This window comes from Eschrichtius robustus, chromosome 13 (assembly GCF_028021215.1).
Source record: "Eschrichtius robustus isolate mEscRob2 chromosome 13, mEscRob2.pri, whole genome shotgun sequence".
Lineage (NCBI taxonomy): Eukaryota > Metazoa > Chordata > Mammalia > Artiodactyla > Eschrichtiidae > Eschrichtius > Eschrichtius robustus.
This window is the reverse complement of record NC_090836.1, coordinates 31,754,738-31,767,774: the sequence shown is the minus strand read 5'-3', so window position 1 is coordinate 31,767,774 and position 13,037 is coordinate 31,754,738.

The window sequence follows — 13,037 nt, the reverse complement described above, 5'->3', positions numbered from 1 at the left end:
AACAGACAACCTGGAAGAAATGGACAAATTCTTAGGAAAACACAAACTTCCGAGACTGAACCAGGAAGAAATAGAAAATATAAACAGATTGATCACAAGCACTGGAAATTGAGACTGTGATTAAAAATCCTCCAACAAACAAAAGCCAAGGACCAAATGGCTTCACAGGCAAATTCTATCAGACCCTTAGAGAAGAGCTAGCACCTATCCTTCTCAAACTCTTCCAAAGTATAGCAGAGGGAGGAAGACATCAGAACTCATTCTACAAGGTCAGAATCACCCTGATATCAAAACCAGAAAAATATATCACAAATACGGAAACTACAGGCCAATATCACTGATGAACATAGATGCAAATATCCTTAACAAAATACTAGCAAACAGAATCCAACAACACATTAAAAGGATCATAAACCATGATCAAGTGGGGTTTATCCAGGGATGCAAGGATTCTTCAATATATGCAAATCAATCAATGTGATAAACCATGTTAACAAACTGAAGGATAAAAACCATATGATAATCTCAAAAGATGCAGAAAAAGCTTTCAACAAAATTCAATACTCATTTATGATAAAAACTCTCCAGAAAGTAGGCATAGAGGGAACTTACCTCAATATAATATAGGCCATATTTGACAAACCCACAACCAACATCATTCTCAAAGGTGAAAAACTGAAACCACTTCCACTAAGATCAGGAAAAACACCAGGTTCCCACTCTCACTGCTATTATTCAACATAGTTTTGGAAGTTTTAGCCACAGCAGTCTGAGTTGAAAAAGAAAAAGAAGTTATCCAAATCAGAAAAGAAGATGTAAAACTGTCACTGTTTGCAGATGACAAGATACTATACATAGAGAAACCTAAAGATGCTACCAGAAAACTACTAGAGGTAATCAATGAACTTGGTAAAATAACTGGGTACAAAATTAATGTACAGAAATCTCTTGCATTCCTATACACTAATGATGAAATATCTGAAAAAGAAATTAAGGAAACACTCCCATTTACCATTGCAACAAAAAGAATAAAATACTTAGGAATAAACCTAGCTAAAGAGACAAAAGACCTGTATGCAGAAAACTAACAGACACTGAGGAAAGAAATTAAAGGCGATGCAGACAGATGGAGAGATATACCATGCTCTTGAATGGGAAGAATCAACATTGTGAAAATGACTATACTACCCAAAACATTCTACAGATTCAATGTAATCTCTATCAGACTACCAATGGCATTTTTCACAGAATTAGAACAAAAAAAATTCACAATTTTTATGGAAACACAAAAGACCCCGAATAGCCAAAGTAATCTTGAGAAAGAAAAACGGAGCTGGAGGAATCAGGCTCCCTGACTTCAGACTATACTACAAAGCTACAGTAATCAAGACAGTATGGTACTGGCACAACAACTGATATATACATCAATGGAACAGGATAGAAAGCTCAGAGATAAACCCACGCATATATGGTCACCTTTTCTTTGAAAAAGGAGTCAAGAATTACAATAGAGATGAAACAGCCTCTTCAATTAGTGGTGCTGGGAATACTGGAGAGCTACATGTCAAAGAATGAAATTAGAACACTCCCTAACACCATACACAAAAATAAACTCAGAATTGATTAAAGACCTAAATATAAGGCCCAACACTACAAAACTCTAAGAGGAACACATAGGCAGAACACTCTATGACATAAATCGCAGCAAGATCCTTTTTGACCCACCTCCTAGAGAAATGGAAATAAAAACAAAAATAAACAAGTGGGATCTAATGAAATTTAAAAGCTTTTGCACAGCAAAGGGAACCATAAACAAGACGAAAAAAACAACACTCAGAATGGTAGAAAATATTTGCAAGTGAAGCAACTGACAAAGGATTAATCTCCTAAATATACAAACAGCTCATGCAGCTCAATATCAAAAAAACAAAAAACCCAATCCAAAAATGGGCAGAAGACCTAAATAGACATTTCTCCCAAGAAGACATACAGATGGCCAAGAGGCATATGAAAAGATGCTCAACATCACTAATTATAAGAGAAATGCACCTCAAAACTACGAGGTATCACCTCACACCAGTCAGAATGACCATCATCAAAAAAATCTACAAACAATAAATGCTGGATAGGGTGTGGAGAAAAGCTAACCATCCTGCAGTGTTGGTGGGAATGTAAATTGCTACAGCCACTGTGGAGAACAGTATGGAGGTTCCTTAAAAAACTAAAAATAGAACTACCATGTGACCCAGCAATCCCACTACTGGGCATATACCCTGAGAAAACCATAATTCAAAAAGAGTCATGTACCACAATATTCATTGCAGCACTATTTACAATAGCCAGGACATCGAAGCAACCTAAGTATCCCTTGTAAGATGAATGGATAAAGAAGATGTGGCACATATATACAATGGAATATTACTCAGCCATAAAAGGAAACGAAATTGAGTTATTTGTAGTGAGATGGATGGACTTAGAGTCTGTCATACAGAGTGAAGTAAGTCAGAAAGAGAAAAACAAATACCATATGCTAACACATATATATGGAATCTAAAAACAAATGGTTCTGAAGAACCTAAGGGCAGGACAGTAATAAAGACACTGAGAATAGACTTGAGGATGTGGGGAGGGGTAATTGTAAGCTGGGATGAATTGAGAGAGTGGCATGGTCATATATACACTACCAAATGCAAAATAGATAACTAGTGGAAGCAGCAGCATAGCACAGGGAGATCAGCTTGGTTCTTTGTGACCACCTTGATGGGTGAGATAATGAGGATGGGAGGAAGACGCAAGAGGGAGGGGATATGAGGATGTATGTATAGAAATAATGGTTCGCTTTGTTGTGCAGCAGAAACTAACACAACAGTGTAAACAATTATACTCCAATAAAGATGTTAAAAAAATAATTTTCAAAATTAAAAAAAAAATGCTACCAATCGTTTTCAGCTCTTCCCATCAAGTGATGGAGTCTAGTTTATCCTCCCTGGTTTCTGGGCTAGCCCTCTAACTTGCTAGAACTAATAGAATGACAGAAAATAGTTGTATGATTTCTGATCCCTGGCCTTAAGAATCTTACAGATTCCACTCTTGCGCCTTTGGAACTCTTTTTTATCATATGCAGAGACCTAGGATGAAGGGCCATGTGGAAAGAGAAGTCCAGTTATCCTGCCTATTCTAGCCATCTTAGCTGAGATTAGTCACCCCTACCAAGCCCCTAACTGACTGCAGCTGCATGAGTAATCCAAGGCAAGAGCAGCAGCAGAAGTGCCCAAGCAATTTTGAAGAATAATGCAATGTTAATATTATAATTCACTAAGTTTGGGGTGGCATAGCAATAGAAGACTTATACAATAACCTTGAACAGCTGGCTTTCAGCTTCACGTCCTTAGTCACAGCAAGCAGGATGAAAGAGAATGTGGTCGGTAACAAGCTCATGAACACAGAAGGAAAACAAACTCAAAGCAAATGCCTTACAGAACCTGGAAGTGGTAGTATAATCTTCTCAGGGATAAAGCAAACATTTAGAAAGAAGAAATTCACCGTAGTTGAGTGTAGTCTTTTGGTCAGATGAACCTTGATACAAATATCTGCTTTGTCACTTGGCTTGCTGTGTGCACTTGCGAAAATAATTTAAATTCTATAAGCCTTGCTTTTTTCTGTAAAATTGAGGGTTTACTAAGGCTTGAATAAATAGTATAGGTAAAGTTGTGTTCTCCATACATGGTAGTTGTTATTTTATAAGATAGTTAAAAAACAGACTATTACTCTCCTCCACTCTATATCACAGATACATATTTTATTTTCTTATCAATACTTGAAATTTTCTCATGAATGTATTTGTTTTATGTGTTTATTATCTTCTACTAGAACAAGTGATCCTTGAGGACAGGAACCCCATCTGTTTATTTCACGTCAGCATCCCCCATAGAATAATTGGTGCTCAATAAGTATTTGCCAAATTACTGACTAAATGTGAATTTGAATATAGTGAAATTTCACTACCAATATATATTGAGAAAGCCACATACAGAAATAATCTTCAATAATTTCACCTTTACTCTTTATCTCTTTTGTCTGCACTTTCTCCCTTGGTCATGCCATGGCTTTTCTGGCAACCTCTATTCTGCATATTCTAGGTCTCCATCAAAAGCTTTGACTCACTCCAATTCCATACTTTCAGCTTTCTTCTAGACAACAGAAACTTTGCTCTTCTGTTAACCCTTCAACTTTACAACATCCAAAACTTAATTCACACCTCCACACATCAACCAGATTTCCCAGTGTTCTTCTTTGTATTTCTTACTTCCAGCCAAACTGGGCAACTGGCTTGCTATTTCTGGGACCTGCCCTACACTTTCTCTTCTTTCCCAGATGTAGTCATACTTATTTTCTATTTCCTGAATGCTTTTCTCTACTGCCCTTGTTTATCAAAATTCTTCCCATGTGTAACCTACCTTCTCATGAAGTTCGCCTGATCACCATAAATATATCTTTTTAATTCTAGTTGCACCAAATCTGTATTCTTCTTTAAAATCTTATATCAGTACTTTGCATCATAATCATTCACCTTAATATCTTATCTCTTCCTCTGGATTTGAATCTCTTTTATGGCAGAATCAATGTCTGGTTCATTTTAGCATGTTCCACATACCCAAACATGCAGTAAATGTTCAACAATTAAATATTAGTGAATACTTGTCCATTATCTTAAGTCTATCTTAGAGATAAAAAGACACAGCTAGACTAATATTAGGGAGGTATGGAGTTTCTTCACCTCAACTGAAGAAAATGAAAAAAGTGTCTCAGGAAGGAGGATTATATGATCAATTCCACCAAATGCTGATGATAGATTAAATAAGATGAAGACTGAGAATTGAACTTGGGTTATAGCAAGATTAAATAAGATGAAGACTGAGAATTGAACTTGGGTTATAGCAACATAGCTCATTGTTCATTAATTTTTAAAATTTTATTGTGGTAAGAACATTTAACATGAGATCTACCCTCTTAACAGATTTTTTAATGGAGAGTATGTTATTGCTGACTACAGGTGCAGTGTTGTACTGCAGATCTCTAGAGCTCATTATTCATCTTAACAAGAGCAGTTTCAATAGAGTTTTGTGGAGGTTAAGACTTGAGAGAAGTATCTTTAAGTAAGAGTGGAGAGAGAAATTGGAAAGACTGAGAGTAAACAAATCTTTTGGGAAATTTGATTTTAAGGAAGAGAGAAATGGAGTGAAATGTGGTCAGAAGAGGGAATATAAGATTTTTTCTTAAGATGAGAAAAATAACAATGTGTTTATATGATGATATGAAGGTAGTGTAAGAAAAAGAAGGGAGAAAGTCTGGAGACCAGTGAATCACTGGAGGAGTTAATCTGAGGAGCACAGTCAGTTCATTCATTATAATAGATGAGGAGGTAGGGTCGGAGAACACAGGCACAGAAACAGTCAACTTGGTGGTCAATCTAGGTTTAAAACAAAATTCTTTTGAAATTGTTTAGCAGTGTGTCTCAGGGGTCCTACGTATTTAGACTGAAGGGATAGAGAGAGCAATCAGGGTCTATTCTCTTTAGCCTATCGTTTTATAGAAACAAATCCCAGTAACGCGAAGAAACTTGTCTGTATCAATTAATAATAGAAATGGGGCTAGAACTCATATTTGCTCACTTTCTGTTCAGAAAGCACTTCCCCTGCATTGCATTGTCCAAGCTGGCTTTCAGCCATTTAGAAAAATGTCCCAGATATTTCAGGTCTTGTTGATGATGACATGCGTTATGTGTGTTGCTTTGAATTCCTCTCTGGCTGAATGGGAGCCTGCGGAGTCTGGTTGCCATGAGGCCCATTGTTACTGTATGTGCTGCAGTTCATGAGTTTGCGGTAAACATCTCTATCTCTTCACCCCACTTGTATTAGACAGCTTTGTTGGGCTTCCTCTGGGAATTTGAGAGTTAGCATGCACCCAAAGGAAGAGAGTGGAAGGATTGAGCTTCCTGTTACTCTGTGTAAAACCTTTCCCATGATAGATAATACATTTTGTTGCATCTTGTTTTCTTCAAGTACATAGAAAAAGTAATACTTTCTCAACATTCACTTGGTGTTTGTTATTGGGAATAAGGAGGAGTAAAAGACATACCACCTGCACTGTAAAAAGGCTAACTAGGACAGCTGAGAGACTGCAAAATGAAGGTGTGATGAATGCAAAAGGACATTTAAATTCTGACAAGAAGAATTAGACAAGACTTCAGGGAGCAGTTGGTTGCCATGAAGTTTTTTTCTGTTTAGGGAACAACATGAGAAATACACAGGAGAATAAAAATACTCAGATATCTTCCAGTTATAAAAAAAACTATTATGTCAGGAAGTACAAAGTTCTATAATTTGTACTAGTATATAGCTCACAAGATAATAGTGTAGGGGAAAAATCTTTTCCCTGACCCTCTTAGGGTCCTTGGCTGGGTCCCATTAAACAACAAAGACAGATTAGCAGGAGAAAAGCATATAAATTTTCTTGGATTTTTACATGTATATGGGAGGTTTCGTAAGGGAATGAAGACCTGAAGAAGTGACCAGAGCAGGAAGCTTTATGCTTTTCAGACAAAAAGACAGTAAATTTGTGAAGAATTGGCAAGACAGAAGGGTTGGGACTAGTGGTAGTAAACAGCGAAGAAGTAGCTAGGAAGGTAAGAATCAGCTTAATAAGGTTTGTCTATGTAGTATTCTCAGTCTCTGGTGATAAGAATGTCTTCCTTCCTCCTGGAACAGGGAGGGTATCTTTCATATGGGAGATTTACAACCCATTTCAGGGAAGAAGTATGAGGGAGAGAAGGTTAGAGTAAATATCCTGCTTCTGCCATTTTCTAAACTCTTTCAGCTCAAGGTATTCAATATGCCAAGACGCCATATTTTGGGGTAGCATGTCCTGAACCCCATCAATAGAGAAATATGGAAGCAGAGATGGGGAAGGATCTTGCATGCCCTGTTACCTTGCTTTCCTCAATCATGACTAATTCATCAAATAATGGCCTTACAGTCATTGTATGAACTAATTTAACTCTGGTACAGACATTCTATTTTAATCTTCCCTCCAGGGCATTATATTCAAGAAGTCCTTTTCCCCTATATTTACTCCTTCCTCAGATATTCATTTGATAGCTTCTATATGATGGCATATTAATTTTTAAGAGATATACAGCAATTGTAATGGTTTGCTAGTGACAAAGAAGGCTGATTACTATTTTATAGCATAAATCCTGAGTTAGAAAATTATTTCTTTAAATGATTAAAGAGATGGGTTTGGGGGTGAGGTGTTGATGTGGTAGTGCTATTGATAATTCTTTTAAAGTTTTAGGAAGATCCCTTTATTTTGAATTTTAAAAGGTGGCTTCTAAAAGTTCATCTCATACTTTTTATAATAAATAGGTTTGAGTATACAGAGACCAATTTGTAATAAATTGGAGTATTTCAGTATTAAAGCTTTGCACATTAAGCATTATGGATAATGTGATTGGAGACATTCAGAAATGTACTCAATAATATTAATTGTAATATAGGTGATTAGGATTCCATCACCTCTTCATACACCCAAAAGATATGTTATGTCTATACCAACTCTTTTTTCCTCACATTCTAAAAAGATAATATTTCCTTATATAAGCCATAGCATGTGCCTTTCTAGTTAGTTGAAATGGGACATTAAATATGAAGAATTAATAAATATGTGGAATAGAGATAGAGAACTATCTCTTTGGAAAAAATAAATTACCAAGTGAGTTTTATTTAACTTTTATTAATTTTGATATTTTTTATCAGATCAGTGTTTACTAGTTTTCATTAATTTATAAAATATTTGAGAGGAAAGTAATGCCACAAAATATTAATCAATAGTTAATTTAAGAAAGAAATAGAAAATTTTGTTTGAGCCAACCTGATGATTATAACCTGGGAGACAGTCTTTCAGAAAGCTCTGAGGACTGTTCTGCCAATTAGAGGTCAAAGCATAGTTACATAATTTTTTGAGACAAAGGGCTGTACATCAACTTAACATATTGATAGTTTGACAGTCCAACGAGATGAGTGGGTCATTGTGAACCCTTACAGGGTTGAGAAAAGAATGTTATTTCCTAAGGAGTTACCTTGCTAGTGCAATTAGGAGGGAAGAAATTGCTTTTTTTTTTTTTTTCTTGGTGAGTAGGCATTTCTGTGTATTCTAAGTGTATTTAGTTAATGTACAAGGCAGATGCACACAAAAGGGGAGAGGGCAGTGGCTTAAGCTGTAGACAAAATTTTTGGTTGATATTTTTCTTGTCCTACCTTAAAAATAATTTTGTTCCATCAATTTTCCCCTTTTGATCATTAATCTTTTTATAAAAAGCATTAGGTGGTCAAATATGCAGAGTGGTGCTTTCCTGTCCTGGGCCCATCATATCCCTTGATGCCAGGTGCTAATAGCCCAGTTTTTTTCTTTCCTTTTATGGGGTTGTACTAGTAAGATGTCTGACAAGGACTAACAGTCAATTTCAAGTTTCCCAGTAGGAATTATGCCAATTTTACCTTGCATGTACAGTGTGCATGTCCATTATTTTATAGAGAACTACAGAGGTGATCAATAGTTTCAAGTTGTTTAGATACCATTATCTTAGTGGGAACAGATGATACACAACATGAAAGTCAAGAAACTTTCACTTTGTAAGTTGCACAAACTGTAATCAAAATTGCCAATTGGAGTAATAATATCATTAGTAAAGATTTAAGACAGGATCCTCCTGAACCAAACTATTTTCCTAATATTTCCTTATACCAGGAAGAAGATCATTCAGAATGCAAGTCTGATTTCTCATATGCGTCATAAGCTGGGTTACATTAAAAGACTCATCAGGAATAAAAACAACATTCACTATGTATTATAACACAAATTCCCCCTTTGGAAGCTGTTAAAATATTAAGACACTTGCAATTCTGTGGGACTGCTTTTCACATCATGGAAACTTCTGAACTGAGCAAACTAATGGCTTGGTTACTATCATTTAAGGCTTGCTAGGTGAATTTTGTTAAAGCCTCTATATAAATAATGACACCCTCTATTCCAAGTGAAGGAACAAATATCATGGCCAAATAATCACACCATTGGAAAGCTGATTGAACCCAGCCTGCCAGCATTAAAGGCAGATTGGCATGTGCAGTTTCCAAGGTTACCCATAGGTGATGGTGAGACCAAGGAAAACCAATTGTGCATCTTCCTAACCAACCTGGGGAGAGCCAAGGCCATAAATTTGTTCCATAAAATCTGTTGGGTCCCATTAGGAGCTATTCAATATATTTAACATCTAGTGAAAAGAAGTACTTATAGCCAGGTTCAGAACAGGGATCATTAATTGGCCAGGTAACAGGGATGATGGTGGTGGCTTGCATGGTACTAGAATTTCTTTTTTCTAAGAAAATCTCTAAGGGCTATACAGATAGAGACTTGAAGAGGAGAAATCCACCAAGGTAACCCAGGAGTACCAGACATAGAACCCTAAACCCAGCAACTGGATTGATTTTTGAAACTTGCTTATGAATGAGACTAAGAAAGAAATAGATTTGATTCATAAGCAAAAGTGTGACCAATTATCAAAGTTATTAGTAAACAGGTCTGGTCCGGCATCTTCGGTCAGCTGTCTACTTCAGATGTTGTCTTCTCATCCTGGTCTGGTAGTGCCAGTCTCAATTAGTCGAAGCCAGGTGTCAGAAGCAGGAGTTGCAGTTTATTCCGGAGAGGAAGCCTGATATGGTTCTTTCAACGTGGCCGTAAAGAGTTCTTTATCTGATGTCTTTTCCAATATGCATAATCTCCTGGTTGCAGGTAATGGGGCATCTGATCTTCATCCAAAGGTAGATTCCTGTGACAAACTTCAGAAACAAACTTAGAATGTCCTTTTAATAATTCAGTTAAACTCTACAATAATGTAACATAGCAACAAGTAACCATCTAGGGAGTCTCAGGCAGTAAATATAGAACCTCAAAGACAATTAAATGACATTAGAATTTAATATCGACAAAGATATATTGCTGAAATATAATTTTCTCTCTCAAAAAATTACCCTCATTCCTATCAAATATAGCCAAATTAAGATGAATTTATTTGCAAAATAAGTCTGGCTTCAATAAACTTGGCCTGATTATTTACATAGGTGTAATTTCTCATATAAGCTCTTTTATATTTGGCTTTTCTGGAGCTTTGTCATAATGAATCTCAGATTGAATTTTTAAAAGGCCTCTCAATGCCAGAAAAACTATACTGACGTCTTGCTGTCAGATTCTACCTTTGATATTTATAGATTTGGGTGAATTTCTCTCTTCTTGAGGTCCCCAAAATATCTTGAGATTCCTACACCAGCCAGGTGGTGGCTTTTTTTGTTTATCTGGTGAGGCTGCTGTGAATTCTGTAAGTAGGATACCAGGTTGTTTTTCCAAGAGCTTTATGGTTCCATATAAAGTCCACCTTAGTTCTTTAAAGCTGTCTGTTCATATTTGATTTTATATATTTTCAAAATATGACATTTCAGTCAAAGCCATGGTAATATAACCTGTGTTTCCAATTATGTCCTATTATAAGAAGAACAGATTCCTATTGAACTTATGCAAATAACTATATTGCTATAAAAATAAGAATACTCACTAAGAGTTTCCAAATTCTGGAGGGATCAGGTTAGAGAGAAAAGATAAATGTTTCAATTCTATTTACAAAGGTATAACTTACTAAGTTGCTATAAGCCATAATTAGCTTAAGGGGAAAGATTTCCTTATATCTGGAAAACATAGATTAAAAGCCAACACTATTTCAGACAAAAAACTATAGAATTATAACTATATTCATCAGTTTACTTAATCCCATGTGACTAATCTTTAATCTTAATCTTTTGTTATCTTTTGTTAACAGTTTTATGGAGCCATCAGTGTTTCCATTAGGATTCTTTAATTTCTTACCCAGTTCAGTGGTATGATCTGAAAGGTGTCAGAAACCTGTACTTGTCAAAAAGCCTTTCCTGTGAATCTTCTTGAAGATAAAGCATTTTTGCAAAAACATCACAGTGAAACAACTGTCTATAAATGGCAAAATACTTTAAAAGACACAGTTAAACATCTAATTGCAATGTTCTTGGCAAAAAAATTGATTGTTGCTGTGACATACAGTATTTAAGATAATAACTAGAATTATGATTGATAACATTATACCAGGATATACCCAAATTTTTAAAGTTTCATGTAATTTCCAGCATATCTGTATTAATGGTATTTACCCATATAGTATAACCTAAGATGCTTTATTTCTGTTCACTTGACAATGCTTCCCATGTAACCCAACACACCAAATGATCCTAATTAGTTTAATATCTTTCTCTCTGAGGTGCTTCAGAGGCCCTCTGAACTGTCTCAAAGTTAGCTAGAGGTCAACAAAACTTAAATTTGAATTTGATCTTTCGTAAGTTTGTCAAAAATATTTAAAAGTTTGAAACAGTCAAATAGGATCATAGGTCATCACTGTGAAACAATATTTATTCATGTAACCAAAGGGACAATAAAATATTTTAAAAGCAAATACAGAAAGTTACAAAAAATGGTTTTAAAAAGGTAAAGAAACTTTTACAATTTATTATTAAAAGCAGTTCAATATTCCAAGATAACTTTCTTTTCTTAAAAGAGAGAAAACCAGACTCTAGTTTCGCACCACTTTACCTTTAACATCAAAATGCATTTACTTAATTAAATTCAATTTAATCTTAGCCAGTCCTGACCATGTTTAAATTCCTTTCTCAGATTTCCTCTTCCACAACTTTCCACAACTTTCTATATCCATATTAGTTTGACCCTTACTTTCTTTCCCATTTAGAAATAACGAGCTTTAGGACAAATATACTTTCTTTCCTCTTAATAAATTGCATTTCCTTTCCTAACGTATTTCTTTTCCTCACATACAAAGATGTTTTTCTTACTAATTTTTAGTTCTAATTATGTATATTAATTAGAAATCTCAACTCTTAAAAACCTTAATTTCAAGTGAAAACCAAGAAGTAAACAACTATGAACTGTCTTTTACATTAGCATTCTGTAGATTCGCAAAATTATAAATATAGTATTATATAGTATAAATATAGTATTTATAATTTATAAAAACATGTGCTTTCTTATATAAAATGTCTCATTTTGGCACCAAACATAGCTATTAATAGTCCTAAATATCTTTAGTCTCTCTACAAAAAGGAAGCCAATATTCAGTAATTAATGTTTTGGTATCTTTATTTTGGAATGAACTAGATATTTTAATAAACTTCCATCATTTAACTTAATTTATTAAAACTCTAAAGTTTCAAGTTACCAAAATATGGACAAACTGCTTAGAAGCAGATATTCCTGAAACATAATTATTCCTAAAATGTTTACCTAAAAACTCTCACCTCATTTACATTTAATTTACTCATAAACTTTTAACATATCAAGTTACTTTTCTTGCTGGCAAATTTGGAACAGATATAATAAGATTTCATTGACCTCTAGTAAACTTAGGTACAATAAAGGTATTATAGTTAAGGTTGATGACTGTAAAGATATGTCTATATTTAATTAAACTAACATGCTTAAACTAACTTTAATACCATACATTAATACTATTTCCTAGATCATGTGAATATGAAATTTATTCAGGTTAATTTCTTTCATATTTCTGAGAATTTATATAAACACTTGATTTCCTTTAAGGCAATTGAATAGAATTTATTTATAAATTAATTTTGATAGCACCATCCTGAGGTAAAGACATATCTATAATGTATAGTGACATATATATATATATGACACAGATAACATACATATATATATATATATATATATATAAAACAGAGATATCATAGTTTTCCTGTGTAAGTTAAAAAAGCCTTTTTTCTCCTTTTTTTTCCAGTCTCAAGAATTGGAGGTGGTCTAGATAGCATAGGAGCTCCTGAGAGCCCTGGTAGAACATTTACATCTCAAGGCACAGGGAGAGAAGAACAAGTTGT